The sequence below is a fragment of the Lactuca virosa genome, chromosome 2 (assembly GCF_052849685.1).
Source record: "Lactuca virosa cultivar CGN04683 chromosome 2, Lactuca_virosa_CGN04683_v6, whole genome shotgun sequence".
Taxonomy (NCBI): domain Eukaryota; kingdom Viridiplantae; phylum Streptophyta; class Magnoliopsida; order Asterales; family Asteraceae; genus Lactuca; species Lactuca virosa.
In genome coordinates, this window is record NC_136427.1 from 7,874,440 (window position 1) to 7,884,648 (window position 10,209).

Sequence of the window (10,209 nt, forward strand, 5' to 3'; positions counted from 1 at the left end):
TGTGATCCAAATTACCCTCCTCTCACCAAATGGACAAAGATCATCCAAAAAACCAAATCACTGGTGATTCATCAGAAAGAGTTCTTACTCGTTCTCAACTGAAAGCGAAGCAAACTGTATTATTCTCTCAAGTGGAATTTTGCATGTTTAATTCGTTTGTCTCCAAAATTGAACCGAAGACTGTCAACACTGCACTCGATCACTCTGATTGGGTACATGCAATGCAAGACGAACTCAATGAGTGTGAGCAAAACAAGGTATGGAGACTGATTCCTACACCAAAGGATGCATCTGTAGTTGGACTGAAATGCGTATTTCGAAACAAAATGGAAAAATAAGGGAATGTAATTCGTAACAAAGCAAGGCTGGTTGTGAAGGGATATTGTCAAGAAGAAGGGATAGACTATGAAGAGAGCTTCGCTCCAATAGCAAGGTTAGAATTAGTAAGAATCTATCTGGCTTATGCTGCTCACAAGAACTTTGAAGAATATCAAATGGACGTCAAATGTGCATTTCTAAATGGAGAATTAGAAGAAACGGTGTATGTAGAGCAACCACCAGGTTTTGTGAACGAGAAGTATCCAGATCACTGCTACATTCTGGACAAGGCAGTTTATGGTCTGAAGCAAGCACCAAGAGCATGTTATGAAACATTAACTCGATTTCTAAAAATGTCAAAGTTTAAACAAGGTTCGGTTGACCCAACCTTCTTTCGTAAGAAAGAGGGTGACCACCTTATGATTGTTCAAATTTATTTCGATGATATCATCTTCGGCTCCACGAATCCTGGCTTAACAACAGAATTCAGGAAGTTGATGGAGAGTAAGTTTGTAATGAGCTCAATGGGTCCAATTAACTTTTTTGTTGGCTTAAATATTAGACATGGACCCGAAGGCATTTTTATTAATCAAGAGGCATACACGAAGACCCTGCTTGCCAAGTTTGGAATGATGGAAGACTCAAAAGTGAAGGTTCCTATGGCGTTTGGCACGAAGCTAACACCTTCTATGGACAAACCGGCTGCTGACATGACGCTCTATCGTCAAATGATAGGGTCCTTGATGTATCTAACAGCAAGTCGACCAGACATAACGTTTTCTGTTTGTTATTGTGCCAGGTTCCAAGCTAATCCACACGAACCTCACCTGTTGGCTGTGAAGAATATCTTTCGATATTTGAAGCGAACCTCTTCTCTCGGTCTATGGTACCCAGCAAAATCAGGGTTCTTTGTTCAGGCATTCTCTGGTGCTGATCTAGGAGGATGTGGACTGGACCGAAAGAGCACTACTTGAGGATGCCAGTTCCTTGATGGCAAACTTGTCAGCTGGCAATCGAAGAAACAAACATGTGTGTCTCTTTCTACAGCCGAAGCAGAGTATATAGCTGCAGCATCATGTACATCACAGGTCATTTGGATACAAAGTCAACTTCGAGACTATGGCCTGAACATGAAGAAAATTCCATTATATTGTGACTCTGAAAATGCAATAAGGATATGTCACAACCCAGTGCAACACTCCAAAATGAAACACATTTCACTGAGGTATCATTTTATTAAGGATCACGTGGAAGACGGTAATATCGAAATACATTTTGTAAGAACCACTGATCAATTAGCTGACATCTTTACAAAAGCCTTGCCTGAAGCAAGTTTTAATAAAATATTACAAGTCTTAGGAATGATGGAAGCTGAAGTTGTACCGAAATCGCTTTCGCCTCATTAAAAGATTGTCACACCCCGAAACCAGACGGCGGAAACGTCCGGGGGCTCGCGTGACTTAAATTGAATACCATCACAATGAATATACATGAATCATAACATAAACATCACCATGCATCATTACATTACAACTGATATTGTTTACATCCAGTACATTGTTTTAAATGTTACACATTCATAACACAAAATGTTTCAGAGTTTTCAAAACAAAACATCTTAACATACTTGGTATTACCCTTCCGCTTACCTGTTACCTGAGAATACAAGTTATTTTGGAAAAACGTCAACATATGGAATGTTGGTGAGTTCATAAGCAAGTTGTGATAAAAATGATTTGTATAGTTTGTAAAACCTAGAAAATCCGATATTTTCTTAAAAGACAATAGTTTATCAAAGTGTGAAGATCCATAAGTTGATGCATGAATGATTTCAAAGCATATATATAAAAAGGGTGTTTTGTATTATAGTTATAGAATTTACGAGCGAGTGGTGTTGATTTCCCCGGAAAACCCGATGTTTTCCGATGTCGAAAGATATACTTGATTACTAATTGTTATATCGTCACGTCGAATGAATATTGATTACTCTTCCTTGATTTCCCGGGTGGTGTCGGGTAGTATCATTACTAGTGAGTCGTTATAACGAAGTTCGGTAAGGACTGGTTATAACTGTCAACTACGAACGACCCATAGAGGTGCCGTCCGTGGCTACTCACGTAATCCAAACCACCTTGATTACTGTTGAATAACGTCCTAAGTCCGTCTACTTTGATTACTCATAAGCCTTAGCAAACGAAGAGAAGAGGAGTACGAAGTCCTGCTACTATCGTAAGTACTTTAGGCTGTCGGGGATGCGAAGGACACGTTGGCCCATCTCGCATTTGATTACTTTGACCTTACTAGCAATACTAATGGACCACTAGGGCCCAATAGCACATAAAAGCCATTGAAAGTCCTTTTATATGGAATTGGGCCATAGGAGGCCCAATAACACATAAGCGTTATCCCTTTGGGCCCAAAGATCATGTAAATGGACTTGCAAGGTCCAACAAGCATGATTTGAAACTTTCAAGCCCAAAGTTTGAAAATCAACTTGTCTTAGGTATCGCATATCTATTGGAGGGTTCGATTGAACGATCGTTGTATTTGTATCGATTCGAGACCGATCGATTTGTTTATAACGATATTTGGAGTTATGTGTGTATTCCTCTTTCAATTTCTCGTAAGTCGTAGTTTAGTATTCTTTTGAATTAATAAAATAATTTACTTAAGTGTAGTGGTTTGACCCTTTCAACCCTTTTCTTTTACAAAAATAACAATTTTAGTCCTTTAGATAAAAGAAAAGACGATTTAAACCCTTAAACATTTTCTTGACACTTTTGCACCATAGTTTTGTTGAAATGATATTTTTAACTCAAAACTTATTTTATTGACAATTTCAGCCCCTTTCAGAATAGTATTTTCCGGTTAAAACCCAACTATTTGCAATTTTTACAGTTTTGGCCCAAAATCCAAAAACTTTACATTTTTTATCCTTTTTGGAAATGAAAAGCATTTTTAACCCTTGAAATAGTTTTATTACACTTTCTATCCCCTGTTTTGAAATGTTTACCAATTCAGCCCCTTTAAATGCCATTTCTTTTTGCAATTTTGGGCTTGTTCGGCCGAAAAGCCCAAAATTAGCCCATTAAGCTAGAAATTTCATTTTAAGTCCTTTAAAAATCATTATATTCATAAAAACAATTATTGTAACTGTTTTGACTCTTTTAACCCTTAAGAAACCGTGATTTGGCAACCTTTAACCCAATTTTTGTATATTTGACAATTTAAGCCCAAAAATGGATTTTTATGTTGAAATATGTTCATCACAATCTTATAAGCTATCATTCTTGACTTGTTTAGTGTAACATAACTTAGATCATGTTTGTTTTCTTTCTCATGTTATAGATCTCGAGATATCACTCCTTTTTGGTTACATGTTTATCATAAAAACACATAAAATCACACATACATGCATAAAATCATACATAGCGTACACATACACATAGATCTACACATTTTCTTGTATTCTCCTCCATAGAACATATAAAAACCAAAAAGAGAGGGGTATGAAGCTCACCTTTGCTTGTTGTTTTCGGTTTAGAAGGAAGAAATGAAGAAGTTTGGTGAAAATCTCGGCCTAGTAAGCTTTCCTTGGAGGATCTCGAACTTAGGTGTTTCTAAGATGGTGATCATGAGTTTGAATAGATTAGGAAGAGATTTTTGATAAAACAAAGAATCTAGATCTTAGATCCAAGCATGACCTTACCTTGAATGATCATTTTTTTGGAAGAAACTCCTTAAAAAGCTCTAAATCTCGAAATTTTTGAAGAATGAGTGCAAGTGTTCTTGAGAGGATTGAAATGAATTTTGTGAGGGTGTGTGTGTCTTTGTTTCAGCCAAGAGAAAAAGAGAGAGGAGAAGAGAGAGACCTTTGAGTTGACATGCATGAAAACATGAGATTTTTGCATGGGTTTCCAATGGGTAAATGTGAGGTGGCAAGTCGAAGTCAACTCTCTTCCCTTTTGAGTTGTTGGGCCGAGAAGAGGAGAAGGAGAAAAGAAGATTTGGGCCCTTTAATGCTTAAGCCCAAATTATGATCCCATTAGGTGATTTTCGGCCCAATTAAATCAAAGAATGATTTTTATGACTCATTAGGGCTATTTAAATTTGTTGTGACCCAATGAGGCCCATTAAAGTTAACCTAGTTTATTTTAGGCTTATAAAGCCCAAAATATTAAGTTTCAAGCATATGGGTCCAATTAGGGCCCATTTGAGAGTTCTATGTTCAAGATAGTTAAATTGGAAGCTTATTGGTCCATTAGGCCCAATAAGAAAATCCTAGTCCAAAATGGACTTAAACCGGGATTTCAAGGGTTTCCAATTCTTTGTTGACTATTTGTAGTGCTTGAATGAAGTATTTGATGAAAGTTTTGTTGTTATTGAATAAGCATCATACATGCTTTCACGTTGTTGGTTTACAATTGTTATCATTATTGTTGTTACAAAGCATCAAAATTCCTAGTTGTGACAAAGATTGGAAGCGAAATAGAGCGTACGCTCGGTCTATTTCGGGTCCTGATTTTTCGGGAACCGAAATGAGCCGAACGCTCGGTCCATTTCGCCTCATATACAATGGTGACATTTCGGTTGTATCTTTTGTACACTTCATTGTATCTTAATTTATTTTATGTTTTTCTCTTACTTTTCATAAAATTCAAAAATATTTTATTTTCTGTTCGTATTATTTTTTAGAAAATTTCACAAACTCCAAAAATATTTTATTTTCTGTTTTTTTTTTGTTTATTCTTTTTCAGAAAATTCCAAAACTTCAAAAATATTTTCTTTTTGTGTTTCGTTTCGTTTTTGTCTCTTTTCTCCCTTAGGTTTGAAGATCACAGAAGCTATACCAACTGGAGCTAGGACAGGTATGATATTTCTATCTTTGTACTAGTTAAGTGTCCCTAGAAGCATATTGCTGTATGTAGACCGAAGCCTCCAAGACTGTGAGTGAAGCCTTAATGATTTGATCGACACCAATCGTTTCTTCCCAATTAGGCTGCTACATTCACTCAAGTCATGAGTTACCTTACTCTTCTCATTTTGAGTTTAGAGTTTTCTGCTTTGTCATTCTTAAATAGCAGAGGTACTTACGATTCCTTAACCACCTTATCTTATTTCTCCATCTCGTTTCGCTCCACAGTTGTAACCCTTGAGACTATCAGCAATTACCACTGAGGTTTATGGTTACACAACATCTGTGTTGATGATCTTAGATACGTTCGTCACGTGCTAAGTGAAACCCAAAATCCAACACCTTAAATGAATTGACGGTGATCGCGTACACGTTCAAGCTATTACTTGTTATCTCAAGAAATCTCTTTTTATTTTTGCGTGATCTTTATGAAATTGTCTAACACCAAGACGCTTCTTCCCATAAGATCCAATTTCATTTTTGTTTTTGAGATTTCATCTTTACACCCAGTCACTGAAATAGATCCAAACCTACTTGTTTAACAGGCTACACCGGTCTCACAAGTACTTCTTCCACTTTCGGTCTTATGTCAAGTACCCATGTGTGGATTGAAGCAAAAGCCACCCTAATAGATTTATATAAAAAATGCCTTTCAATGTCTCTTTACTGGCATTTGATCGTATTTCAACGGGAAACCAAACAAGCACTTTGAAGTCTCTCTTGACTTTGAAGGTAGAGATTCGTGCCCGGGATCCACTGTTTTATGTCTGCCTAGACATTACATATATCTCACAAATTATTTGCTTTATTTCTTTATCATTGACACTATCTTGCACGAAAATCTTTGATTTTCCAAAGTCTGGTCCGGTTTCTAATAAGCTAATTTCAGAAATATAGCTTCGGTTCATTATGATGGAATGGAGTCTTTTAAAAGCAAAAGGATGAGTCAGCATGAATTTGAAAGGTCTGGAATCTGGAATGATAAGGTTGAGATAAACATGGAAAGGCGCGTGAATTTGAAACGATGGCTGATGTCACGCCTGTCATCGCCTTTTTCGGTGTAACAGTTATCCAATCACGATTTTTTAGGCGTCGATTGAGATATTTTCTCCTGTGATATGATTGCGGTTTTTTTTCTCTCTCCTAATTAACAGTATAAAGGGTTTTCTCAAATTACCTTTACCCTTTTACTGCTCTCATACTTTTCAAAGAATAATATTTTGGCGATTCTTCCTCTACTATTCATCATCTTCTTCATCGAGCTTCAACAATAGCACAATCTTCTTCAGTCAGAGAAACTTCTGCTCGATCGACTCTTCTCTCTATCAAGGCGAATCAGAACCTTATGATCGATCTCACACCGTTTGCATATGATCCATATATGCTTAATGTGGTGGAATGTCACAAGTACTCTCCACTCGTTATCGCATTGACGAAGGTTGAATCAGTCCCAATGTCTTTTCTCTCTCAGGTGTATTCTACTGCAACATACGACAAGACAAAAGAGAGGGTTTTCTTTCACATCCTCGATCAAAAGATGTCGATTTCCAAGAATCGGTTTTGCTCACTGCTAGGGCTTTCTTACGAAGCCTCCATGGTCAACCCTGATTCCATCACCACTACTCAGCTCTTTTCAATGTTCTATAATATGGGGTATACGGAACACCTCACAATAGTGACTAAAGTCAAGAAGTCTTGCCTTCCTCCTCAATGGAACAAACTCTTCACTCTGTTGTCCAAAGGCCTTTCTGAGAGGGTTGGTGGTTCAGATGGGGCTAGCAAGGTTTTCATGACCCTTCTCTATGGTCTTTACACTAGAATCAACATGGATTATGGATCTGTTCTTTGGATTCAGTTGGTGCAAAGTCTCTCCGCTGCTTCGCGTCATTCCGAAATCTCATGTGGAAGGTTTTGGACTATTGTTACTCACTGGGCTATGGAAAGGTTTCATGTCCCTATTATGGCAGACTCATTACTTTCTTCGATCGCTACCTTTCATACGACTAAGATCATAGTCACCGATCCTTTCAAGTTTCCCTTCAAAGGGTCTATTCCAACCTCTATGTATGCTTGTGTGCCTGATGCAAGCAAACTGTTCCAAGAATACAAGAAACTTCCGTCTTCCGGGCCAAGGGAGTTAACTCCGAAGATGATCAAGTCCATAGAGGAAGCTGATAAACCAGCAAAAAGGGGCAAAAGGCCTGATTTGAAAAAGAAGGAGAAGGAAGGTCAAGTGTCCAAGGTGACTACTCCAAAGAAGCGAAAGAAGTCTTCATCTCAACCACAGAAACCTCAACAGCCGATGGAAAGCAGAGTGATGGATGAACTTGCTCTAAAAACCACTCAACTCAAAACCCAGACTCTTAATCTCAATCAAGTGAACAAGGAACATGAAGCACTGCGTTCGGAGTAGTCTGTGGTAAAAAGCTCAGTTTGTGATGTACACTCGATTCATCTTCATCTTCTTGAAGCCCATGATTCAGTTCTTATGATCTCGGTTCGACGTCATTTGGCTGAGAAGTTGAGGTCTGCTCTCGACATTCTAAGTCGAATTGAGGGTGTTCTGGAGTCCGTTGTCCCTCCGCAACAAGGGGGGAAGAAAAGAAGTCTTCATCTCAACCACGGAAACCTCAACAACCGAAACCACAACAACCGAAGGTGGTTACTGAACCGAATGGGAAAGAAGCTTCGGGTTCTAGTATACAAGATAAAGGAAAAGGCATTGTTGATGATGATGATGAGGACGATGTTGATGTTATAGAAGAAATGGCTCCTAAATCAAGTTCTCACAAAGTCAAGCCCACCAATCAAGAGATTAAAGAAAGAGTTAACGAAGCGATTAATCAGGAGAATGAAAAGAGAGAAGCAAATCTGCTTAAACAAAGGAAATTGAAGTCTCCTCTGTGGTTGTTGGAAAGGCTTCAGAAGGAGGTTATTGAAGCTCCAAGCTCACATTGGCTAGAGCCTGTTCTTTCATTCGATGTTGAGAATTATAAAGATTCTCAATTCGATATGCCAATCACTCGTAAGGCTTTCATCTTTCATTGCTTTGAGTCTATAGTGGCGATTCCTTCTCCTGACCCGAAGGTTGATCAAGACTTGCTCGAGTACTATCATGAGTTCTCTCAACCATAGTACCTGACTTGGAGTATCAAGAAGATCACGACAGTTAAAGTACTGAAACCTACTCCAGCAGGGAAGCTCATTAATATCAAGCTCAAAGTGACCCGAGGATCAGTCGGTTCGGTTCATACGATCTCTCATGCTGATTTACCGAATCTGAATCCACATCATTGGATTCTCCTGAATAACATCTTACTTTCCAACCCAAAGGAGTATGAGCCAATTATAGATCACATCAAACGTATGCTGGTGTGTTACATTCATGAGGTAGCAAAGATGGATCAGGAGATTGCCACTACTATACGAAAGAAGCCCTCAATCAAGCCAATAGGGAAAGCAGGTGACATTAAGCTGATGGTGAATGGTAAAATAGACCCACAGTTCAGACTGTTATATTTCTTAGACGCGAGGGTCAAAGGTGTCTATTTGCTCTTGCTGTTAAACACCTATTGTCTAATTCCTGCTTGTAGCACATTCTTGAGATTATCCGTGGGTGTGATCGAAACAGTGAGGCAGACAAGAAGCTATTTTCAGATATGCTTCGGTGGTACCAAGGTTGTTCAAGGTTGTGAAGCGAACTCCTCAACCTCCACCGAAGTGAAGTCTCGCCCCAATTGACGCAAAGGGGGGGATTGTTGGGTCTATTGTGTTGCGTCTTGGGCTCGGTTATTAGTCCAATTTTGTCACCGGTTTGGGCCTGTCCAGCCGTGTGTTTTGTTTTAGGGTTTAGTATATAAGTTGCATGCATGCAATCATATCATTAACGCTTTCATTGTTCTTATCATTTATTCTATTATAAAACCCTACCTCACCTTTACAGTGGAAGTTCTTAATCGAGCTCTGCTGAGGTGTGACTATATTGGAATCATTAAGCTCTATTTTGATTCAACTCGTGTTTACATTGTTTGATTAGTCGTTTTCTATTAACTTGGTTAAGATCTAAAACGATCGAAAGAGTTTTTCAACTCATCACTTAGATTTTATGGTGTATTTGTTCCTATCCATATAAACTTGTCGTTTTCAACAACTATCATAAGACCAGGTTTATAACAAATTCATATGGACAACCATTCACTTAATCTTAATTTCTTGCCATCTGGTAGCACAAGGGGTCCTACCATTGCTTCCAAGTTGTTGAGCAACTGTGACAACTCGAATTTCCTATCTTGTACAACCATTCACTTCAATCTAAGTCAGACTTATTTATGTTAACTTTTAGCACTGTTTAGAGTCTGTTTGAGTGTTCTAAAGCCTAGTACCTTCAAGAGGTAATTATAGGAAGTATACTCTAGAGTTAAATGTGCAACATTTAAGTCTCAAAACTCCAAGAGTTTGGAGTTTACGGCCATAAAATAGAGTTTACGGCAGTAAACTCTAAGGTATAAATATGACACTTAGCCATTTTAGTCATTTTTACTAGTTTCAAGCCTAGAAGTCATTCTCTCTCAAGTATCATCCGATTTTTCACTAAGATTTTCAGCCTTGTAAGTGATTCTTTCCTTGATTAGTTGATATACTTCAATATCTAGTGTTTTTACATGATTTCATCCATGAAATCTCTTCATTTTGATAGATCTTCAAGTGTTCTTCATTTCACCAAGAACACCAAGAACACACACTAGTGTTCTTGAACCTTAAACACCCTTACAAGCTTCTATATTGTAATTACTCTTTCCTTAGCTTGTTATATGCTTGAATCACTTAGTTTACACCTAGAAAACATCAAGAAAACAAGATCAAAAGGTGTTTACAACCAAGGCAATCTCCTTGGGCCGTAAACCCTAATTAAGGGTGCAAATGAACCTTAATCCCTCCAAAAGCCTTGGGATCAAGTCTAGAACACTTCCAAGATG